The sequence below is a fragment of the Ochotona princeps genome, chromosome 2 (assembly GCF_030435755.1).
Source record: "Ochotona princeps isolate mOchPri1 chromosome 2, mOchPri1.hap1, whole genome shotgun sequence".
NCBI lineage: Eukaryota > Metazoa > Chordata > Mammalia > Lagomorpha > Ochotonidae > Ochotona > Ochotona princeps.
The window spans coordinates 104123685-104148550 of record NC_080833.1 but is presented as its reverse complement, the minus strand read 5'-3'; the positions used below and the strand labels follow the sequence as shown (position 1 = coordinate 104148550).

Here is a 24866-nt window from a genome sequence, read left to right as displayed (position 1 = left end):
AACCCAGGCAAAGAACTGCCCGTGCTGCTGGTCTGTTGGACTTGACCAGGAGCAGAGGCAGAGCGGCAGGTCCCAGATGGCGGTGTGGGAGCAGGGTAGATTTCACAGCCCCGTCTGCCCCCTAGAGCCGACTTGGGCACCATTTTCTGCAGGAGGACAAAGGCTATATGGGACAGTACTGCACATGCACTGAGCTGAGAACGAACTCATTTCCGGCTCAGGGACCTGCAGCAACGTGACAACCCTCAGCTGTCACCCGAGATAGGTCCGAGTTAGCCCTCAGACCTGGCGGCCGGCAGATCAAGAGCTCTGCTAGAGGCACGTCAGATGCCATTTTGTACGGTGTGGAAAAACGAAGACTGCAGGGACAGCAGTGAGCTGCGCATACGCTGGGCTGGGAGCAAACTCACCGAGCTCAGTGCATCGCACTGGTCCCGCAGGGAAAATAATATCGCCTTTGGCATCTTACGACTCAAAAGGTGGAGAGTGGTGAGCCAGGAGCCAGGAGCCAGGAGCCAGGAGCTGGGGCTGCCATGGTGGAAGCCTAACATAACAACTGCCGACCTGGAACTCGCTGGAGGGGGTGGCACAAGCGACTGCAAACCAAGAGCCGTTTGCCAACCACAATAAGTAAACGCACACTGTAGACCTGTGGGTGACACAGCTTAGAAACCTGCCCCAAGGAGAAGAATCTGATGACCAGCAGCGCAATGACCAAGAGCAAAAGAGGAGACAAAGGCACGACGGATGGTACTCCAGAGTCCCTGGAAAAGAGCAGAGGCCTCGGCCAACCTCAGAGGTAACTGGGGAATACGTGGAGAAATGGAGGATACAGAATCCAAAACACTTGGTACACAGCTGCCTATCAACGACGAGAAGCACGTCAAGCAGAAGGTCAGGAAATTGAAGGAACGTGTCACGCAGGGGATGATCCAAATGAGAGCTGAAATATCAGAACTGCAGAATACAGCACAGTCAATTAAAACTATAGTGGAGAGTCTCGAACACAGCACAAGGCTGTCGGCCCAGGATGACGTAGCCAGCAAAGCTTTGCTTTGTCTTTGAAAATGAAATAAAACTCTCCCGCGGTCAAGAAAAGCTGAAAGCATATGCCTCTTCCAAACCTGCCCTACACAGGATACTTTAGCTGTTCTCTTGGCAGAGAAGAGGAATAGCACCCACCAAAACCAAAGGCAAATGGGAAGAACATCCCAGGAGACTAAAGGCTAAATCAGTGAACAACCCATTGCTGAAAGGACACGAACCAATTACCACCTGAATGGAAATGACTTACGTTCACCAAACATCATAGATTAGCAGACTGGATGGAAACACAAAACAAAACGAAACCAAACCCATCTCTTTATCGCCTGCAGAAGACATAGCTCACCAACAAAGATAAGCGGAAACTGCATCTTCTCACGGGTTTTCGTTTTCTTTTCTTTCACTTCATCTCTTCAGAACGCTTTGTTTCTGGTTAAACTCTCCACTGACTCCTAGATCATACGGTAGCATCATTTTCTTCAAGAAAGCTCTTGATTTTCATTTCTTCAGGGACACATTGGTCATTCAGTGGCATGCTCTTTCACTTCGCGGTCGTTTTTCATTTCTGTCCTTCCTGTCGTTGGTATTGTATGGCGGCCTTTCATTTAAGGGGATGTGCTGTGGTGACTGTCATGGAGACTGTCACATCCAGATGTGAGAACACGATGCAGTCTGTATGAGCGTCTCTACTTCCGGAGCAAAGATGGGATCCCCGTGAAAGTGCTAACTGTGTCTCGGCAATAGAATGGACATGTGAGAGTTTAGGAAGAACTATACCCAGTGGGGGTGTGGGTGTGGGTGTGGGTGTGGGGAGGGCAGCTGTGGGGCGGGGGGTTATGGAAATCACAGGGGCTATGGAACTATATCGTAAGCTGATAACAAGGAATAAGAAAAGGAAAAGAGTTCAAAGGCAAAGGACCGCAGCAACAAGAGGACTCCGCAGCTTGTACCCTACCAAGCAGCCTCAGCTGCTGCAAGCTGTAGCGGTTCTGCTTGCTTTCTTGGAGATTGGAGAGTTGCAAGAAGACAGGTGTTTCCCAGTTAGAACAGATAGACAGAGAACACCAAGGAAAGCGTAGAACCAGACAGGAAACGGTCAGCGTATGGACACACACATACCTTACTAGGTAGGATACAACGATTAGCTACTCCTCACTAAGGTATGTATTGAAGATTTCTCTGCACACCCCTCCTAAAACTGTTCTGCACTTCATCTGTTGATATATGCCTTGTTAGAGTTATCAGCCAGTTCCGACTATCCTAAAAGCTGCCAGATTCAGCAAAATGATGCTTCAACGCTGTAAACTGCTAAATACTAAAATGAAAATAGACACGAGGCAGCTGAATAGTACCCTATCATAGCCATTTTAAGGTGTATAGAAGCCGGTTGTATATGAACTAAAATTGAAATGTCGATGAAGTAGTCAGAGGATGTGGTTAAGAACTTGCATTTTCTAACATATTGGTTACTCAATGCCATGTCAAAGAATTCCACAATGTTGTAACTTGTTGTTGATGTTGCGTTGTGGCTTTTGATTGGTCGGGATGCTATTGTGCCAGCTCTGCCTTCAGACCAGAGATGGTCTCCGCAAGAAACCATCGAACTAATCTGGACGACAAGATGCTGGACTCTAGGCTTGGTATATGCTTGCAATGAAAGGCTCTTGACTGAGTTTGAAGTGTCATACTGCACCAAATTGGAGGAATCCCCACCATGGGGGGAGGGTACGGGAAGGGGTGTGGGCAATGCCAGAGCCGATGAAACTGCGTCACATAACGCAATGCAATTACTCTTCAAAAAAAACAAATCCAAGAAAAGCAGCAGCAGCAGCAGCAGCCAGGTGTGTGTTTGTGCATTGGAGACTTGCTTGCAGGAAAGGAAAAGAAAGGAAGGGTTTCAGTGTGGGGTGCAGGAGTGGTTTTGTCGGTTGTGAGAGACTGTAGCCAAGTGTCCTGTGGCTCCCTGTGGCTGGGGTGGTTGGGAGTGGCAGTGACGGGGCGGTGTGGAATGGAGTGGAGTGGAGTGGAGTGGGGTGTGAGCGTGGCATGTAGGGGTTTGTGTGTGTCTGTGCGTGCGCGCTGGGCTGCAAGTCCGTGGCCCTGTGGAGGCCAGCGAGACGTGGGATGCAGGGCAGGTGAGCAGGGCAAGTAGCAGTCCTCGGGGCAGAGGACTGAAGCAAGAATGAGTGGTGGAGTGTGCAGTGGGTGATGCAGTAGCACAGTGGGTGTGGGAAGCACTGCCACAGGTCTGCCCTTGGGACACAACGATGTCAGGGGAGAGCGCGAACGCAGTCCCCCACTACCACAAATTATGCAGTCGAGTTTCCCACATTTGGGGAAATCGCAGGGGTCAGCACCTCCCAAGTGCAATGGAAGAGCCTCACCCTGGGAAAACCACCTGCTTGATCATGGTATCTCCCCTGCCAGGTAAGTATGAGCCGCCGCCGCAACGCCACTACACAGACACACACCACCGACACTTCACACACACGCTCACTGGCGCACGCGCGCTCCAGCCCCTCTGCGCCCTCACACGCACAAAAGCGCGCCCATTCATTCGCAACACACCGTCTCACACTTGCTCACACACTACGGGAACTCGGCTCGTTTTCCTGCAGCAGCCGCTGGCCCAGCAGCCCCCGCGCTTCCACATCTGCATACTTATACACGCCCTCTCCGGGACCTCTCTGGCCCAGACCCGCCCCGCCCCGCCCCGCCCCCACATCCCACCCCACCCCCGCCCACCCCCGCTCAGCCAGAGTGGAGGGACGTGCCTGTCTGTCCCATGGCCCCACTTGGTCCCCGCCTAGCCCCTATCCAGCCCGTCCGCCTCCCTCGGGCTTTGCCCCGGGCCCCAGCCCTCGTCCCTCCCAGCTGTCCTGGGCCTTGGCCCATCTCATGCCGCGACCCTGGTGGGGGGAATTGGGGAACTCTTTGAGGGCGCTGCATCTCCTGCTGGTGAGCAGGCAGGGCTGGTGTCAGGGCTGGGTGTTGGTTGGGCTGGGCAGGGCTGTGTCGCTCACCAGCAGGTGTGTGGGTTGAGCCGAGGCAGAGGGGCAGCGGGACGGGGACAGGCGGCTGGCTCCGCGCCAAACCCAGGCACAACCACAAGCACAGGAGTCAGGCTGACTTGTGGACCATGACAGGCCAGGTTATCACATCGACAGGGTTGCATGAGAGCCAGGGATGGAGGCAGGCAGAGCAGGGCTAGGCTGCGGCACCCCCCGCTGGCAAGAGTTGGGACTGCGGGTGGGCCTGGCCAGGTCAGGCTGCAGCATCCAAAGGCAAGGGCTAAGACAAGACGGGGGATAGGCCACGCCACAGTGGGCCAAGTAGGGGCACCCACTGCTGCACATGAGAGCCAGGTCTGGGGGTAGACGAGGCAGAGCTGAGCGGTAGTACCCGATCCGAGAGAGCCGGAATAGGTGTGGGCTGGTCTTCAAGGTTGCGGTGCCCAACAGCGAAGGTCAGGACTGGAGGTGGGCCAAGTCAGGCCGAGCCCAATGCCGAGGTGAGACGGGGCACCAGGCTGGGAGTGATCGAGCATAGGAGGAGTTGTGGCAGGGGTGGGAGGAAGGCTGCTGAGCCACTGCTCCCACTCACTCCACTGAGGAGCGTAAGAGCTGGGATTGGGGGGTGGGATTGGGATTGGGGCTGGTGAAGGCCTGGCAGGGCTGCAACGACCACAGCACGAAGTGCTGGAAAGCGCAAGACCTGGTGCTTGGCCTAGTGGGGAAACTTGGCTGCAGCTTCCACTGGCGCAAGGACGCAGGTCAGGGTGGATGAGGAAGCGCCATCGGCAGCCAGAGTGGTCGACCCAAGTAGACCCGCGGCTGACTTGGCCCTACCAACTCCTGGATTGCTGTGTGACAGAAGAGTGCGGCTTCGGGGATTCAAGGGTCAGGATGTGTTCAAACAGACGGAGAAACATCAGCCCGTGTGAAGCAGAGATGGGCACATTCCCAGGAAATAGGAGAGGACAGAAAGGCAGCACGCAGCGGGGCACCTGGAGACTGACAGACACAGGAAAGCAGAGGAGACAACGGTGTTGGTGTGGCACTGACCGATACCCCAGTGGCCTTCAGCAGGCGGCAGTCTGAATTGCACCGGCAGCCAGAGCTCCAGCAGCAGCAAGGTGGCAAGGGACATTCACCGGCAGCTCAGGAGGCGAACCCAGGCAAAGAACTGCCCGTGCTGCTGGTCTGTTGGACTTGACCAGGAGCAGAGGCAGAGCGGCAGGTCCCAGATGGCGGTGTGGGAGCAGGGTAGATTTCACAGCCCCGTCTGCCCCCTAGAGCCGACTTGGGCACCATTTTCTGCAGGAGGACAAAGGCTATATGGGACAGTACTGCACATGCACTGAGCTGAGAACGAACTCATTTCCGGCTCAGGGACCTGCAGCAACGTGACAACCCTCAGCTGTCACCCGAGATAGGTCCGAGTTAGCCCTCAGACCTGGCGGCCGGCAGATCAAGAGCTCTGCTAGAGGCACGTCAGATGCCATTTTGTACGGTGTGGAAAAACGAAGACTGCAGGGACAGCAGTGAGCTGCGCATACGCTGGGCTGGGAGCAAACTCACCGAGCTCAGTGCATCGCACTGGTCCCGCAGGGAAAATAATATCGCCTTTGGCATCTTACGACTCAAAAGGTGGAGAGTGGTGAGCCAGGAGCCAGGAGCCAGGAGCCAGGAGCTGGGGCTGCCATGGTGGAAGCCTAACATAACAACTGCCGACCTGGAACTCGCTGGAGGGGGTGGCACAAGCGACTGCAAACCAAGAGCCGTTTGCCAACCACAATAAGTAAACGCACACTGTAGACCTGTGGGTGACACAGCTTAGAAACCTGCCCCAAGGAGAAGAATCTGATGACCAGCAGCGCAATGACCAAGAGCAAAAGAGGAGACAAAGGCACGACGGATGGTACTCCAGAGTCCCTGGAAAAGAGCAGAGGCCTCGGCCAACCTCAGAGGTAACTGGGGAATACGTGGAGAAATGGAGGATACAGAATCCAAAACACTTGGTACACAGCTGCCTATCAACGACGAGAAGCACGTCAAGCAGAAGGTCAGGAAATTGAAGGAACGTGTCACGCAGGGGATGATCCAAATGAGAGCTGAAATATCAGAACTGCAGAATACAGCACAGTCAATTAAAACTATAGTGGAGAGTCTCGAACACAGCACAAGGCTGTCGGCCCAGGATGACGTAGCCAGCAAAGCTTTGCTTTGTCTTTGAAAATGAAATAAAACTCTCCCGCGGTCAAGAAAAGCTGAAAGCATATGCCTCTTCCAAACCTGCCCTACACAGGATACTTTAGCTGTTCTCTTGGCAGAGAAGAGGAATAGCACCCACCAAAACCAAAGGCAAATGGGAAGAACATCCCAGGAGACTAAAGGCTAAATCAGTGAACAACCCATTGCTGAAAGGACACGAACCAATTACCACCTGAATGGAAATGACTTACGTTCACCAAACATCATAGATTAGCAGACTGGATGGAAACACAAAACAAAACGAAACCAAACCCATCTCTTTATCGCCTGCAGAAGACATAGCTCACCAACAAAGATAAGCGGAAACTGCATCTTCTCACGGGTTTTCGTTTTCTTTTCTTTCACTTCATCTCTTCAGAACGCTTTGTTTCTGGTTAAACTCTCCACTGACTCCTAGATCATACGGTAGCATCATTTTCTTCAAGAAAGCTCTTGATTTTCATTTCTTCAGGGACACATTGGTCATTCAGTTGCATGCTCTTTCACTTCGCGGTCGTTTTTCATTTCTGTCCTTCCTGTCGTTGGTATTGTATGGCGGCCTTTCATTTAAGGGGATGTGCTGTGGTGACTGTCATGGAGACTGTCACATCCAGATGTGAGAACACGATGCAGTCTGTATGAGCGTCTCTACTTCCGGAGCAAAGATGGGATCCCCGTGAAAGTGCTAACTGTGTCTCGGCAATAGAATGGACATGTGAGAGTTTAGGAAGAACTATACCCAGTGGGGGTGTGGGTGTGGGTGTGGGTGTGGGGAGGGCAGCTGTGGGGCGGGGGGTTATGGAAATCACAGGGGCTATGGAACTATATCGTAAGCTGATAACAAGGAATAAGAAAAGGAAAAGAGTTCAAAGGCAAAGGACCGCAGCAACAAGAGGACTCCGCAGCTTGTACCCTACCAAGCAGCCTCAGCTGCTGCAAGCTGTAGCGGTTCTGCTTGCTTTCTTGGAGATTGGAGAGTTGCAAGAAGACAGGTGTTTCCCAGTTAGAACAGATAGACAGAGAACACCAAGGAAAGCGTAGAACCAGACAGGAAACGGTCAGCGTATGGACACACACATACCTTACTAGGTAGGATACAACGATTAGCTACTCCTCACTAAGGTATGTATTGAAGATTTCTCTGCACACCCCTCCTAAAACTGTTCTGCACTTCATCTGTTGATATATGCCTTGTTAGAGTTATCAGCCAGTTCCGACTATCCTAAAAGCTGCCAGATTCAGCAAAATGATGCTTCAACGCTGTAAACTGCTAAATACTAAAATGAAAATAGACACGAGGCAGCTGAATAGTACCCTATCATAGCCATTTTAAGGTGTATAGAAGCCGGTTGTATATGAACTAAAATTGAAATGTCGATGAAGTAGTCAGAGGATGTGGTTAAGAACTTGCATTTTCTAACATATTGGTTACTCAATGCCATGTCAAAGAATTCCACAATGTTGTAACTTGTTGTTGATGTTGCGTTGTGGCTTTTGATTGGTCGGGATGCTATTGTGCCAGCTCTGCCTTCAGACCAGAGATGGTCTCCGCAAGAAACCATCGAACTAATCTGGACGACAAGATGCTGGACTCTAGGCTTGGTATATGCTTGCAATGAAAGGCTCTTGACTGAGTTTGAAGTGTCATACTGCACCAAATTGGAGGAATCCCCACCATGGGGGGAGGGTACGGGAAGGGGTGTGGGCAATGCCAGAGCCGATGAAACTGCGTCACATAACGCAATGCAATTACTCTTCAAAAAAAACAAATCCAAGAAAAGCAGCAGCAGCAGCAGCAGCCAGGTGTGTGTTTGTGCATTGGAGACTTGCTTGCAGGAAAGGAAAAGAAAGGAAGGGTTTCAGTGTGGGGTGCAGGAGTGGTTTTGTCGGTTGTGAGAGACTGTAGCCAAGTGTCCTGTGGCTCCCTGTGGCTGGGGTGGTTGGGAGTGGCAGTGACGGGGCGGTGTGGAATGGAGTGGAGTGGAGTGGAGTGGGGTGTGAGCGTGGCATGTAGGGCTTTGTGTGTGTCTGTGCGTGCGCGCTGGGCTGCAAGTCCGTGGCCCTGTGGAGGCCAGCGAGACGTGGGATGCAGGGCAGGTGAGCAGGGCAAGTAGCAGTCCTCGGGGCAGAGGACTGAAGCAAGAATGAGTGGTGGAGTGTGCAGTGGGTGATGCAGTAGCACAGTGGGTGTGGGAAGCACTGCCACAGGTCTGCCCTTGGGACACAACGATGTCAGGGGAGAGCGCGAACGCAGTCCCCCACTACCACAAATTATGCAGTCGAGTTTCCCACATTTGGGGAAATCGCAGGGGTCAGCACCTCCCAAGTGCAATGGAAGAGCCTCACCCTGGGAAAACCACCTGCTTGATCATGGTATCTCCCCTGCCAGGTAAGTATGAGCCGCCGCCGCAACGCCACTACACAGACACACACCACCGACACTTCACACACACGCTCACTGGCGCACGCGCGCTCCAGCCCCTCTGCGCCCTCACACGCACAAAAGCGCGCCCATTCATTCGCAACACACCGTCTCACACTTGCTCACACACTACGGGAACTCGGCTCGTTTTCCTGCAGCAGCCGCTGGCCCAGCAGCCCCCGCGCTTCCACATCTGCATACTTATACACGCCCTCTCCGGGACCTCTCTGGCCCAGACCCGCCCCGCCCCGCCCCGCCCCCACATCCCACCCCACCCCCGCCCACCCCCGCTCAGCCAGAGTGGAGGGACGTGCCTGTCTGTCCCATGGCCCCACTTGGTCCCCGCCTAGCCCCTATCCAGCCCGTCCGCCTCCCTCGGGCTTTGCCCCGGGCCCCAGCCCTCGTCCCTCCCAGCTGTCCTGGGCCTTGGCCCATCTCATGCCGCGACCCTGGTGGGGGGAATTGGGGAACTCTTTGAGGGCGCTGCATCTCCTGCTGGTGAGCAGGCAGGGCTGGTGTCAGGGCTGGGTGTTGGTTGGGCTGGGCAGGGCTGTGTCGCTCACCAGCAGGTGTGTGGGTTGAGCCGAGGCAGAGGGGCAGCGGGACGGGGACAGGCGGCTGGCTCCGCGCCAAACCCAGGCACAACCACAAGCACAGGAGTCAGGCTGACTTGTGGACCATGACAGGCCAGGTTATCACATCGACAGGGTTGCATGAGAGCCAGGGATGGAGGCAGGCAGAGCAGGGCTAGGCTGCGGCACCCCCCGCTGGCAAGAGTTGGGACTGCGGGTGGGCCTGGCCAGGTCAGGCTGCAGCATCCAAAGGCAAGGGCTAAGACAAGACGGGGGATAGGCCACGCCACAGTGGGCCAAGTAGGGGCACCCACTGCTGCACATGAGAGCCAGGTCTGGGGGTAGACGAGGCAGAGCTGAGCGGTAGTACCCGATCCGAGAGAGCCGGAATAGGTGTGGGCTGGTCTTCAAGGTTGCGGTGCCCAACAGCGAAGGTCAGGACTGGAGGTGGGCCAAGTCAGGCCAAGCCCAATGCCGAGGTGAGACGGGGCACCAGGCTGGGAGTGATCGAGCATAGGAGGAGTTGTGGCAGGGGTGGGAGGAAGGCTGCTGAGCCACTGCTCCCACTCACTCCACTGAGGAGCGTAAGAGCTGGGATTGGGGGGTGGGATTGGGATTGGGGCTGGTGAAGGCCTGGCAGGGCTGCAACGACCACAGCACGAAGTGCTGGAAAGCGCAAGACCTGGTGCTTGGCCTAGTGGGGAAACTTGGCTGCAGCTTCCACTGGCGCAAGGACGCAGGTCAGGGTGGATGAGGAAGCGCCATCGGCAGCCAGAGTGGTCGACCCAAGTAGACCCGCGGCTGACTTGGCCCTACCAACTCCTGGATTGCTGTGTGACAGAAGAGTGCGGCTTCGGGGATTCAAGGGTCAGGATGTGTTCAAACAGACGGAGAAACATCAGCCCGTGTGAAGCAGAGATGGGCACATTCCCAGGAAATAGGAGAGGACAGAAAGGCAGCACGCAGCGGGGCACCTGGAGACTGACAGACACAGGAAAGCAGAGGAGACAACGGTGTTGGTGTGGCACTGACCGATACCCCAGTGGCCTTCAGCAGGCGGCAGTCTGAATTGCACCGGCAGCCAGAGCTCCAGCAGCAGCAAGGTGGCAAGGGACATTCACCGGCAGCTCAGGAGGCGAACCCAGGCAAAGAACTGCCCGTGCTGCTGGTCTGTTGGACTTGACCAGGAGCAGAGGCAGAGCGGCAGGTCCCAGATGGCGGTGTGGGAGCAGGGTAGATTTCACAGCCCCGTCTGCCCCCTAGAGCCGACTTGGGCACCATTTTCTGCAGGAGGACAAAGGCTATATGGGACAGTACTGCACATGCACTGAGCTGAGAACGAACTCATTTCCGGCTCAGGGACCTGCAGCAACGTGACAACCCTCAGCTGTCACCCGAGATAGGTCCGAGTTAGCCCTCAGACCTGGCGGCCGGCAGATCAAGAGCTCTGCTAGAGGCACGTCAGATGCCATTTTGTACGGTGTGGAAAAACGAAGACTGCAGGGACAGCAGTGAGCTGCGCATACGCTGGGCTGGGAGCAAACTCACCGAGCTCAGTGCATCGCACTGGTCCCGCAGGGAAAATAATATCGCCTTTGGCATCTTACGACTCAAAAGGTGGAGAGTGGTGAGCCAGGAGCCAGGAGCCAGGAGCCAGGAGCTGGGGCTGCCATGGTGGAAGCCTAACATAACAACTGCCGACCTGGAACTCGCTGGAGGGGGTGGCACAAGCGACTGCAAACCAAGAGCCGTTTGCCAACCACAATAAGTAAACGCACACTGTAGACCTGTGGGTGACACAGCTTAGAAACCTGCCCCAAGGAGAAGAATCTGATGACCAGCAGCGCAATGACCAAGAGCAAAAGAGGAGACAAAGGCACGACGGATGGTACTCCAGAGTCCCTGGAAAAGAGCAGAGGCCTCGGCCAACCTCAGAGGTAACTGGGGAATACGTGGAGAAATGGAGGATACAGAATCCAAAACACTTGGTACACAGCTGCCTATCAACGACGAGAAGCACGTCAAGCAGAAGGTCAGGAAATTGAAGGAACGTGTCACGCAGGGGATGATCCAAATGAGAGCTGAAATATCAGAACTGCAGAATACAGCACAGTCAATTAAAACTATAGTGGAGAGTCTCGAACACAGCACAAGGCTGTCGGCCCAGGATGACGTAGCCAGCAAAGCTTTGCTTTGTCTTTGAAAGTGAAATAAAACTCTCCCGCGGTCAAGAAAAGCTGAAAGCATATGCCTCTTCCAAACCTGCCCTACACAGGATACTTTAGCTGTTCTCTTGGCAGAGAAGAGGAATAGCACCCACCAAAACCAAAGGCAAATGGGAAGAACATCCCAGGAGACTAAAGGCTAAATCAGTGAACAACCCATTGCTGAAAGGACACGAACCAATTACCACCTGAATGGAAATGACTTACGTTCACCAAACATCATAGATTAGCAGACTGGATGGAAACACAAAACAAAACGAAACCAAACCCATCTCTTTATCGCCTGCAGAAGACATAGCTCACCAACAAAGATAAGCGGAAACTGCATCTTCTCACGGGTTTTCGTTTTCTTTTCTTTCACTTCATCTCTTCAGAACGCTTTGTTTCTGGTTAAACTCTCCACTGACTCCTAGATCATACGGTAGCATCATTTTCTTCAAGAAAGCTCTTGATTTTCATTTCTTCAGGGACACATTGGTCATTCAGCAGCATGCTCTTTCACTTCGCGGTCGTTTTTCATTTCTGTCCTTCCTGTCGTTGGTATTGTATGGCGGCCTTTCATTTAAGGGGATGTGCTGTGGTGACTGTCATGGAGACTGTCACATCCAGATGTGAGAACACGATGCAGTCTGTATGAGCGTCTCTACTTCCGGAGCAAAGATGGGATCCCCGTGAAAGTGCTAACTGTGTCTCGGCAATAGAATGGACATGTGAGAGTTTAGGAAGAACTATACCCAGTGGGGGTGTGGGTGTGGGTGTGGGTGTGGGGAGGGCAGCTGTGGGGCGGGGGGTTATGGAAATCACAGGGGCTATGGAACTATATCGTAAGCTGATAACAAGGAATAAGAAAAGGAAAAGAGTTCAAAGGCAAAGGACCGCAGCAACAAGAGGACTCCGCAGCTTGTACCCTACCAAGCAGCCTCAGCTGCTGCAAGCTGTAGCGGTTCTGCTTGCTTTCTTGGAGATTGGAGAGTTGCAAGAAGACAGGTGTTTCCCAGTTAGAACAGATAGACAGAGAACACCAAGGAAAGCGTAGAACCAGACAGGAAACGGTCAGCGTATGGACACACACATACCTTACTAGGTAGGATACAACGATTAGCTACTCCTCACTAAGGTATGTATTGAAGATTTCTCTGCACACCCCTCCTAAAACTGTTCTGCACTTCATCTGTTGATATATGCCTTGTTAGAGTTATCAGCCAGTTCCGACTATCCTAAAAGCTGCCAGATTCAGCAAAATGATGCTTCAACGCTGTAAACTGCTAAATACTAAAATGAAAATAGACACGAGGCAGCTGAATAGTACCCTATCATAGCCATTTTAAGGTGTATAGAAGCCGGTTGTATATGAACTAAAATTGAAATGTCGATGAAGTAGTCAGAGGATGTGGTTAAGAACTTGCATTTTCTAACATATTGGTTACTCAATGCCATGTCAAAGAATTCCACAATGTTGTAACTTGTTGTTGATGTTGCGTTGTGGCTTTTGATTGGTCGGGATGCTATTGTGCCAGCTCTGCCTTCAGACCAGAGATGGTCTCCGCAAGAAACCATCGAACTAATCTGGACGACAAGATGCTGGACTCTAGGCTTGGTATATGCTTGCAATGAAAGGCTCTTGACTGAGTTTGAAGTGTCATACTGCACCAAATTGGAGGAATCCCCACCATGGGGGGAGGGTACGGGAAGGGGTGTGGGCAATGCCAGAGCCGATGAAACTGCGTCACATAACGCAATGCAATTACTCTTCAAAAAAAACAAATCCAAGAAAAGCAGCAGCAGCAGCAGCAGCCAGGTGTGTGTTTGTGCATTGGAGACTTGCTTGCAGGAAAGGAAAAGAAAGGAAGGGTTTCAGTGTGGGGTGCAGGAGTGGTTTTGTCGGTTGTGAGAGACTGTAGCCAAGTGTCCTGTGGCTCCCTGTGGCTGGGGTGGTTGGGAGTGGCAGTGACGGGGCGGTGTGGAATGGAGTGGAGTGGAGTGGAGTGGGGTGTGAGCGTGGCATGTAGGGCTTTGTGTGTGTCTGTGCGTGCGCGCTGGGCTGCAAGTCCGTGGCCCTGTGGAGGCCAGCGAGACGTGGGATGCAGGGCAGGTGAGCAGGGCAAGTAGCAGTCCTCGGGGCAGAGGACTGAAGCAAGAATGAGTGGTGGAGTGTGCAGTGGGTGATGCAGTAGCACAGTGGGTGTGGGAAGCACTGCCACAGGTCTGCCCTTGGGACACAACGATGTCAGGGGAGAGCGCGAACGCAGTCCCCCACTACCACAAATTATGCAGTCGAGTTTCCCACATTTGGGGAAATCGCAGGGGTCAGCACCTCCCAAGTGCAATGGAAGAGCCTCACCCTGGGAAAACCACCTGCTTGATCATGGTATCTCCCCTGCCAGGTAAGTATGAGCCGCCGCCGCAACGCCACTACACAGACACACACCACCGACACTTCACACACACGCTCACTGGCGCACGCGCGCTCCAGCCCCTCTGCGCCCTCACACGCACAAAAGCGCGCCCATTCATTCGCAACACACCGTCTCACACTTGCTCACACACTACGGGAACTCGGCTCGTTTTCCTGCAGCAGCCGCTGGCCCAGCAGCCCCCGCGCTTCCACATCTGCATACTTATACACGCCCTCTCCGGGACCTCTCTGGCCCAGACCCGCCCCGCCCCGCCCCGCCCCCACATCCCACCCCACCCCCGCCCACCCCCGCTCAGCCAGAGTGGAGGGACGTGCCTGTCTGTCCCATGGCCCCACTTGGTCCCCGCCTAGCCCCTATCCAGCCCGTCCGCCTCCCTCGGGCTTTGCCCCGGGCCCCAGCCCTCGTCCCTCCCAGCTGTCCTGGGCCTTGGCCCATCTCATGCCGCGACCCTGGTGGGGGGAATTGGGGAACTCTTTGAGGGCGCTGCATCTCCTGCTGGTGAGCAGGCAGGGCTGGTGTCAGGGCTGGGTGTTGGTTGGGCTGGGCAGGGCTGTGTCGCTCACCAGCAGGTGTGTGGGTTGAGCCGAGGCAGAGGGGCAGCGGGACGGGGACAGGCGGCTGGCTCCGCGCCAAACCCAGGCACAACCACAAGCACAGGAGTCAGGCTGACTTGTGGACCATGACAGGCCAGGTTATCACATCGACAGGGTTGCATGAGAGCCAGGGATGGAGGCAGGCAGAGCAGGGCTAGGCTGCGGCACCCCCCGCTGGCAAGAGTTGGGACTGCGGGTGGGCCTGGCCAGGTCAGGCTGCAGCATCCAAAGGCAAGGGCTAAGACAAGACGGGGGATAGGCCACGCCACAGTGGGCCAAGTAGGGGCACCCACTGCTGCACATGAGAGCCAGGTCTGGGGGTAGACGAGGCAGAGCTGAGCGGTAGTACCCGATCCGAGAGAGCCGGAATAGGTGTGGGCTGGTCTTCAAGGTTGCGGTGCCCAACAGCGAAGGTCAGGACTGGAGGTGGGCCAAGTCAGGCCGAGCCCAATGCCGAGGTGAGACGGGGCACCAGGCTGGGAGTGATCGAGCATAGGAGGAGTTGTGGCAGGGGTGGGAGGAAGGCTGCTGAGCCACTGCTCCCACTCACTCCACTGAGGAGCGTAAGAGCTGGGATTGGGGGGTGGGATTGGGATTGGGGCTGGTGAAGGCCTGGCAGGGCTGCAACGACCACAGCACGAAGTGCTGGAAAGCGCAAGACCTGGTGCTTGGCCTAGTGGGGAAACTTGGCTGCAGCTTCCACTGGCGCAAGGACGCAGGTCAGGGTGGATGAGGAAGCGCCATCGGCAGCCAGAGTGGTCGACCCAAGTAGACCCGCGGCTGACTTGGCCCTACCAACTCCTGGATTGCTGTGTGACAGAAGAGTGCGGCTTCGGGGATTCAAGGGTCAGGATGTGTTCAAACAGACGGAGAAACATCAGCCCGTGTGAAGCAGAGATGGGCACATTCCCAGGAAATAGGAGAGGACAGAAAGGCAGCACGCAGCGGGGCACCTGGAGACTGACAGACACAGGAAAGCAGAGGAGACAACGGTGTTGGTGTGGCACTGACCGATACCCCAGTGGCCTTCAGCAGGCGGCAGTCTGAATTGCACCGGCAGCCAGAGCTCCAGCAGCAGCAAGGTGGCAAGGGACATTCACCGGCAGCTCAGGAGGCGAACCCAGGCAAAGAACTGCCCGTGCTGCTGGTCTGTTGGACTTGACCAGGAGCAGAGGCAGAGCGGCAGGTCCCAGATGGCGGTGTGGGAGCAGGGTAGATTTCACAGCCCCGTCTGCCCCCTAGAGCCGACTTGGGCACCATTTTCTGCAGGAGGACAAAGGCTATATGGGACAGTACTGCACATGCACTGAGCTGAGAACGAACTCATTTCCGGCTCAGGGACCTGCAGCAACGTGACAACCCTCAGCTGTCACCCGAGATAGGTCCGAGTTAGCCCTCAGACCTGGCGGCCGGCAGATCAAGAGCTCTGCTAGAGGCACGTCAGATGCCATTTTGTACGGTGTGGAAAAACGAAGACTGCAGGGACAGCAGTGAGCTGCGCATACGCTGGGCTGGGAGCAAACTCACCGAGCTCAGTGCATCGCACTGGTCCCGCAGGGAAAATAATATCGCCTTTGGCATCTTACGACTCAAAAGGTGGAGAGTGGTGAGCCAGGAGCCAGGAGCCAGGAGCCAGGAGCTGGGGCTGCCATGGTGGAAGCCTAACATAACAACTGCCGACCTGGAACTCGCTGGAGGGGGTGGCACAAGCGACTGCAAACCAAGAGCCGTTTGCCAACCACAATAAGTAAACGCACACTGTAGACCTGTGGGTGACACAGCTTAGAAACCTGCCCCAAGGAGAAGAATCTGATGACCAGCAGCGCAATGACCAAGAGCAAAAGAGGAGACAAAGGCACGACGGATGGTACTCCAGAGTCCCTGGAAAAGAGCAGAGGCCTCGGCCAACCTCAGAGGTAACTGGGGAATACGTGGAGAAATGGAGGATACAGAATCCAAAACACTTGGTACACAGCTGCCTATCAACGACGAGAAGCACGTCAAGCAGAAGGTCAGGAAATTGAAGGAACGTGTCACGCAGGGGATGATCCAAATGAGAGCTGAAATATCAGAACTGCAGAATACAGCACAGTCAATTAAAACTATAGTGGAGAGTCTCGAACACAGCACAAGGCTGTCGGCCCAGGATGACGTAGCCAGCAAAGCTTTGCTTTGTCTTTGAAAGTGAAATAAAACTCTCCCGCGGTCAAGAAAAGCTGAAAGCATATGCCTCTTCCAAACCTGCCCTACACAGGATACTTTAGCTGTTCTCTTGGCAGAGAAGAGGAATAGCACCCACCAAAACCAAAGGCAAATGGGAAGAACATCCCAGGAGACTAAAGGCTAAATCAGTGAACAACCCATTGCTGAAAGGACACGAACCAATTACCACCTGAATGGAAATGACTTACGTTCACCAAACATCATAGATTAGCAGACTGGATGGAAACACAAAACAAAACGAAACCAAACCCATCTCTTTATCGCCTGCAGAAGACATAGCTCACCAACAAAGATAAGCGGAAACTGCATCTTCTCACGGGTTTTCGTTTTCTTTTCTTTCACTTCATCTCTTCAGAACGCTTTGTTTCTGGTTAAACTCTCCACTGACTCCTAGATCATACGGTAGCATCATTTTCTTCAAGAAAGCTCTTGATTTTCATTTCTTCAGGGACACATTGGTCATTCAGCAGCATGCTCTTTCACTTCGCGGTCGTTTTTCATTTCTGTCCTTCCTGTCGTTGGTATTGTATGGCGGCCTTTCATTTAAGGGGATGTGCTGTGGTGACTGTCATGGAGACTGTCACATCCAGATGTGAGAACACGATGCAGTCTGTATGAGCGTCTCTACTTCCGGAGCAAAGATGGGATCCCCGTGAAAGTGCTAACTGTGTCTCGGCAATAGAATGGACATGTGAGAGTTTAGGAAGAACTATACCCAGTGGGGGTGTGGGTGTGGGTGTGGGTGTGGGGAGGGCAGCTGTGGGGCGGGGGGTTATGGAAATCACAGGGGCTATGGAACTATATCGTAAGCTGATAACAAGGAATAAGAAAAGGAAAAGAGTTCAAAGGCAAAGGACCGCAGCAACAAGAGGACTCCGCAGCTTGTACCCTACCAAGCAGCCTCAGCTGCTGCAAGCTGTAGCGGTTCTGCTTGCTTTCTTGGAGATTGGAGAGTTGCAAGAAGACAGGTGTTTCCCAGTTAGAACAGATAGACAGAGAACACCAAGGAAAGCGTAGAACCAGACAGGAAACGGTCAGCGTATGGACACACACATACCTTACTAGGTAGGATACAACGATTAGCTACTCCTCACTAAGGTATGTATTGAAGATTTCTCTGCACACCCCTCCTAAAACTGTTCTGCACTTCATCTGTTGATATATGCCTTGTTAGAGTTATCAGCCAGTTCCGACTATCCTAAAAGCTGCCAGATTCAGCAAAATGATGCTTCAACGCTGTAAACTGCTAAATACTAAAATGAAAATAGACACGAGGCAGCTGAATAGTACCCTATCATAGCCATTTTAAGGTGTATAGAAGCCGGTTGTATATGAACTAAAATTGAAATGTCGATGAAGTAGTCAGAGGATGTGGTTAAGAACTTGCATTTTCTAACATATTGGTTACTCAATGCCATGTCAAAGAATTCCACAATGTTGTAACTTGTTGTTGATGTTGCGTTGTGGCTTTTGATTGGTCGGGATGCTATTGTGCCAGCTCTGCCTTCAGACCAGAGATGGTCTCCGCAAGAAACCATCGAACTAATCTGGACGACAAGATGCTGGACTCTAGGCTTGGTATATGCTTGCAATGAAAGGCTCTTGACTGAGTTTGAAGTGTCATACTGCACCAAATTGGAGGAATCCCCACCATGGGGGGAGGGTACGGGAAGGGGTGTGGGCAATGCCAGAGCCGATGAAACTGCGTCACATAACGCAATGCAATTACTCTTCAAAAAAAACAAATCCAAGAAAAGCAGCAGCAGCAGCAGCAGCCAGGTGTGTGTTTGTGCATTGGAGACTTGCTTGCAGGAAAGGAAAAGAAAGGAAGGGTTTCAGTGTGGGGTGCAGGAGTGGTTTTGTCGGTTGTGAGAGACTGTAGCCAAGTGTCCTGTGGCTCCCTGTGGCTGGGGTGGTTGGGAGTGGCAGTGACGGGGCGGTGTGGAATGGAGTGGAGTGGAGTGGAGTGGGGTGTGAGCGTGGCATGTAGGGCTTTGTGTGTGTCTGTGCGTGCGCGCTGGGCTGCAAGTCCGTGGCCCTGTGGAGGCCAGCGAGACGTGGGATGCAGGGCAGGTGAGCAGGGCAAGTAGCAGTCCTCGGGGCAGAGGACTGAAGCAAGAATGAGTGGTGGAGTGTGCAGTGGGTGATGCAGTAGCACAGTGGGTGTGGGAAGCACTGCCACAGGTCGGCCCTTGGGACACAACGATGTCAGGGGAGAGCGCGAACGCAGTCCCCCACTACCACAAATTATGCAGTCGAGTTTCCCACATTTGGGGAAATCGCAGGGGTCAGCACCTCCCAAGTGCAATGGAGGAGCCTCACCCTGGGAAAACCACCTGCTTGATCATGGTATCTCCCCTGCCAGGTAAGTATGAGCCGCCGCCGCAACGCCACTACACAGACACACACCACCGACACTTCACACACACGCTCACTGACGCACGCGCGCTCCAGCCCCTCTGCGCCCTCACACGCACAAAAGCGCGCCCATTCATTCGCAACACACCGTCTCACACTTGCTCACACACTACGGGAACTCGGCTCGTTTTCCTGCAGCAGCCGCTGGCCCAGCAGCCCCCGCGCTTCCACATCTGCATACTTATACACGCCCTCTCCGGGACCTCTCTGGCCCAGACCCGCCCCGCCCCGCCCCGCCCCCACATCCCACCCCACCCCCGCCCACCCCCGCTCAGCCAGAGTGGAGGGACGTGCCTGTCTGTCCCATGGCCCCACTTGGTCCCCGCCTAGCCCCTATCCAGCCCGTCCGCCTCCCTCGGGCTTTGCCCCGGGCCCCAGCCCTCGTCCCTCCCAGCTGTCCTGGGCCTTGGCCCATCTCATGCCGCGACCCTGGTGGGGGGAATTGGGGAACTCTTTGAGGGCGCTGCATCTCCTGCTGGTGAGCAGGCAGGGCTGGTGTCAGGGCTGGGTGTTGGTTGGGCTGGGCAGGGCTGTGTCGCTCACCAGCAGGTGTGTGGGTTGAGCCGAGGCAGAGGGGCAGCGGGACGGGGACAGGCGGCTGGCTCCGCGCCAAACCCAGGCACAACCACAAGCACAGGAGTCAGGCTGACTTGTGGACCATGACAGGCCAGGTTATCACATCGACAGGGTTGCATGAGAGCCAGGGATGGAGGCAGGCAGAGCAGGGCTAGGCTGCGGCACCCCCCGCTGGCAAGAGTTGGGACTGCGGGTGGGCCTGGCCAGGTCAGGCTGCAGCATCCAAAGGCAAGGGCTAAGACAAGACGGGGGATAGGCCACGCCACAGTGGGCCAAGTAGGGGCACCCACTGCTGCACATGAGAGCCAGGTCTGGGGGTAGACGAGGCAGAGCTGAGCGGTAGTACCCGATCCGAGAGAGCCGGAATAGGTGTGGGCTGGTCTTCAAGGTTGCGGTGCCCAACAGCGAAGGTCAGGACTGGAGGTGGGCCAAGTCAGGCCGAGCCCAATGCCGAGGTGAGACGGGGCACCAGGCTGGGAGTGATCGAGCATAGGAGGAGTTGTGGCAGGGGTGGGAGGAAGGCTGCTGAGCCACTGCTCCCACTCACTCCACTGAGGAGCGTAAGAGCTGGGATTGGGGGGTGGGATTGGGATTGGGGCTGGTGAAGGCCTGGCAGGGCTGCAACGACCACAGCACGAAGTGCTGGAAAGCGCAAGACCTGGTGCTTGGCCTAGTGGGGAAACTTGGCTGCAGCTTCCACTGGCGCAAGGACGCAGGTCAGGGTGGATGAGGAAGCGCCATCGGCAGCCAGAGTGGTCGACCCAAGTAGACCCGCGGCTGACTTGGCCCTACCAACTCCTGGATTGCTGTGTGACAGAAGAGTGCGGCTTCGGGGATTCAAGGGTCAGGATGTGTTCAAACAGACGGAGAAACATCAGCCCGTGTGAAGCAGAGATGGGCACATTCCCAGGAAATAGGAGAGGACAGAAAGGCAGCACGCAGCGGGGCACCTGGAGACTGACAGACACAGGAAAGCAGAGGAGACAACGGTGTTGGTGTGGCACTGACCGATACCCCAGTGGCCTTCAGCAGGCGGCAGTCTGAATTGCACCGGCAGCCAGAGCTCCAGCAGCAGCAAGGTGGCAAGGGACATTCACCGGCAGCTCAGGAGGCGAACCCAGGCAAAGAACTGCCCGTGCTGCTGGTCTGTTGGACTTGACCAGGAGCAGAGGCAGAGCGGCAGGTCCCAGATGGCGGTGTGGGAGCAGGGTAGATTTCACAGCCCCGTCTGCCCCCTAGAGCCGACTTGGGCACCATTTTCTGCAGGAGGACAAAGGCTATATGGGACAGTACTGCACATGCACTGAGCTGAGAACGAACTCATTTCCGGCTCAGGGACCTGCAGCAACGTGACAACCCTCAGCTGTCACCCGAGATAGGTCCGAGTTAGCCCTCAGACCTGGCGGCCGGCAGATCAAGAGCTCTGCTAGAGGCACGTCAGATGCCATTTTGTACGGTGTGGAAAAACGAAGACTGCAGGGACAGCAGTGAGCTGCGCATACGCTGGGCTGGGAGCAAACTCACCGAGCTCAGTGCATCGCACTGGTCCCGCAGGGAAAATAATATCGCCTTTGGCATCTTACGACTCAAAAGGTGGAGAGTGGTGAGCCAGGAGCCAGGAGCCAGGAGCTGGGGCTGCCATGGTGGAAGCCTAACATAACAACTGCCGACCTGGAACTCGCTGGAGGGGGTGGCACAAGCGACTGCAAACCAAGAGCCGTTTGCCAACCACAATAAGTAAACGCACACTGTAGACCTGTGGGTGACACAGCTTAGAAACCTGCCCCAAGGAGAAGAATCTGATGACCAGCAGCGCAATGACCAAGAGCAAAAGAGGAGACAAAGGCACGACGGATGGTACTCCAGAGTCCCTGGAAAAGAGCAGAGGCCTCGGCCAACCTCAGAGGTAACTGGGGAATACGTGGAGAAATGGAGGATACAGAATCCAAAACACTTGGTACACAGCTGCCTATCAACGACGAGAAGCACGTCAAGCAGAAGGTCAGGAAATTGAAGGAACGTGTCACGCAGGGGATGATCCAAATGAGAGCTGAAATATCAGAACTGCAGAATACAGCACAGTCAATTAAAACTATAGTGGAGAGTCTCGAACACAGCACAAGGCTGTCGGCCCAGGATGACGTAGCCAGCAAAGCTTTGCTTTGTCTTTGAAAGTGAAATAAAACTCTCCCGCGGTCAAGAAAAGCTGAAAGCATATGCCTCTTCCAAACCTGCCCTACACAGGATACTTTAGCTGTTCTCTTGGCAGAGAAGAGGAATAGCACCCACCAAAACCAAAGGCAAATGGGAAGAACATCCCAGGAGACTAAAGGCTAAATCAGTGAACAACCCATTGCTGAAAGGACACGAACCAATTACCACCTGAATGGAAATGACTTACGTTCACCAAACATCATAGATTAGCAGACTGGATGGAAACACAAAACAAAACGAAACCAAACCCATCTCTTTATCGCCTGCAGAAGACATAGCTCACCAACAAAGATAAGCGGAAACTGCATCTTCTCACGGGTTTTCGTTTTCTTTTCTTTCACTTCATCTCTTCAGAACGCTTTGTTTCTGGTTAAACTCTCCACTGACTCCTAGATCATACGGTAGCATCATTTTCTTCAAGAAAGCTCTTGATTTTCATTTCTTCAGGGACACATTGGTCATTCAGCAGCATGCTCTTTCACTTCGCGGTCGTTTTTCATTTCTGTCCTTCCTGTCGTTGGTATTGTATGGCGGCCTTTCATTTAAGGGGATGTGCTGTGGTGACTGTCATGGAGACTGTCACATCCAGATGTGAGAACACGATGCAGTCTGTATGAGCGTCTCTACTTCCGGAGCAAAGATGGGATCCCCGTGAAAGTGCTAACTGTGTCTCGGCAATAGAATGGACATGTGAGAGTTTAGGAAGAACTATACCCAGTGGGGGTGTGGGTGTGGGTGTGGGTGTGGGGAGGGCAGCTGTGGGGCGGGGGGTTATGGAAATCACAGGGGCTATGGAACTATATCGTAAGCTGATAACAAGGAATAAGAAAAGGAAAAGAGTTCAAAGGCAAAGGACCGCAGCAACAAGAGGACTCCGCAGCTTGTACCCTACCAAGCAGCCTCAGCTGCTGCAAGCTGTAGCGGTTCTGCTTGCTTTCTTGGAGATTGGAGAGTTGCAAGAAGACAGGTGTTTCCCAGTTAGAACAGATAGACAGAGAACACCAAGGAAAGCGTAGAACCAGACAGGAAACGGTCAGCGTATGGACACACACATACCTTACTAGGTAGGATACAACGATTAGCTACTCCTCACTAAGGTATGTATTGAAGATTTCTCTGCACACCCCTCCTAAAACTGTTCTGCACTTCATCTGTTGATATATGCCTTGTTAGAGTTATCAGCCAGTTCCGACTATCCTAAAAGCTGCCAGATTCAGCAAAATGATGCTTCAACGCTGTAAACTGCTAAATACTAAAATGAAAATAGACACGAGGCAGCTGAATAGTACCCTATCATAGCCATTTTAAGGTGTATAGAAGCCGGTTGTATATGAACTAAAATTGAAATGTCGATGAAGTAGTCAGAGGATGTGGTTAAGAACTTGCATTTTCTAACATATTGGTTACTCAATGCCATGTCAAAGAATTCCACAATGTTGTAACTTGTTGTTGATGTTGCGTTGTGGCTTTTGATTGGTCGGGATGCTATTGTGCCAGCTCTGCCTTCAGACCAGAGATGGTCTCCGCAAGAAACCATCGAACTAATCTGGACGACAAGATGCTGGACTCTAGGCTTGGTATATGCTTGCAATGAAAGGCTCTTGACTGAGTTTGAAGTGTCATACTGCACCAAATTGGAGGAATCCCCACCATGGGGGGAGGGTACGGGAAGGGGTGTGGGCAATGCCAGAGCCGATGAAACTGCGTCACATAACGCAATGCAATTACTCTTCAAAAAAAACAAATCCAAGAAAAGCAGCAGCAGCAGCAGCAGCCAGGTGTGTGTTTGTGCATTGGAGACTTGCTTGCAGGAAAGGAAAAGAAAGGAAGGGTTTCAGTGTGGGGTGCAGGAGTGGTTTTGTCGGTTGTGAGAGACTGTAGCCAAGTGTCCTGTGGCTCCCTGTGGCTGGGGTGGTTGGGAGTGGCAGTGACGGGGCGGTGTGGAATGGAGTGGAGTGGAGTGGAGTGGGGTGTGAGCGTGGCATGTAGGGCTTTGTGTGTGTCTGTGCGTGCGCGCTGGGCTGCAAGTCCGTGGCCCTGTGGAGGCCAGCGAGACGTGGGATGCAGGGCAGGTGAGCAGGGCAAGTAGCAGTCCTCGGGGCAGAGGACTGAAGCAAGAATGAGTGGTGGAGTGTGCAGTGGGTGATGCAGTAGCACAGTGGGTGTGGGAAGCACTGCCACAGGTCTGCCCTTGGGACACAACGATGTCAGGGGAGAGCGCGAACGCAGTCCCCCACTACCACAAATTATGCAGTCGAGTTTCCCACATTTGGGGAAATCGCAGGGGTCAGCACCTCCCAAGTGCAATGGAAGAGCCTCACCCTGGGAAAACCACCTGCTTGATCATGGTATCTCCCCTGCCAGGTAAGTATGAGCCGCCGCCGCAACGCCACTACACAGACACACACCACCGACACTTCACACACACGCTCACTGGCGCACGCGCGCTCCAGCCCCTCTGCGCCCTCACACGCACAAAAGCGCGCCCATTCATTCGCAACACACCGTCTCACACTTGCTCACACACTACGGGAACTCGGCTCGTTTTCCTGCAGCAGCCGCTGGCCCAGCAGCCCCCGCGCTTCCACATCTGCATACTTATACACGCCCTCTCCGGGACCTCTCTGGCCCAGACCCGCCCCGCCCCGCCCCGCCCCCACATCCCACCCCACCCCCGCCCACCCCCGCTCAGCCAGAGTGGAGGGACGTGCCTGTCTGTCCCATGGCCCCACTTGGTCCCCGCCTAGCCCCTATCCAGCCCGTCCGCCTCCCTCGGGCTTTGCCCCGGGCCCCAGCCCTCGTCCCTCCAACTGTGTTGACCCAGTGGCAAATGAAGAGCGGTGTTGGTCTGATCGCATACTTGTCAGGGTGTCTTGGCGAAGTGTTTGTGCCATGGAGACCCAAAGACTG

At 54.3% G+C, this 24866-nt stretch overlaps 5 non-coding genes across 5 annotated transcripts; all 5 read right to left on the bottom strand.

The window, feature by feature from the left end:
• Positions 1-3315: 3315 nt before the first annotated feature.
• LOC131479676 (U1 spliceosomal RNA) lies at positions 3316-3479 on the bottom strand. The gene has a single exon (XR_009245034.1). It is a non-coding gene; the product is annotated as a U1 spliceosomal RNA (small nuclear RNA).
• A 5050-nt stretch (positions 3480-8529) lies between these two features.
• Positions 8530-8693, bottom strand: LOC131479675 (U1 spliceosomal RNA). The gene has a single exon (XR_009245033.1). It is a non-coding gene; the product is annotated as a U1 spliceosomal RNA (small nuclear RNA).
• A 5050-nt stretch (positions 8694-13743) lies between these two features.
• LOC131479674 (U1 spliceosomal RNA) lies at positions 13744-13907 on the bottom strand. Its single transcript, XR_009245032.1, has one exon. It is a non-coding gene; the product is annotated as a U1 spliceosomal RNA (small nuclear RNA).
• Positions 13908-18957: 5050 nt separating this feature from the next.
• On the bottom strand, positions 18958-19121 carry LOC131479667 (U1 spliceosomal RNA). Its single transcript, XR_009245025.1, has one exon. It is a non-coding gene; the product is annotated as a U1 spliceosomal RNA (small nuclear RNA).
• Positions 19122-24164: 5043 nt separating this feature from the next.
• Positions 24165-24328, bottom strand: LOC131479673 (U1 spliceosomal RNA). The gene has a single exon (XR_009245031.1). It is a non-coding gene; the product is annotated as a U1 spliceosomal RNA (small nuclear RNA).
• Between the last annotated feature and the right edge of the window lie 538 nt (positions 24329-24866).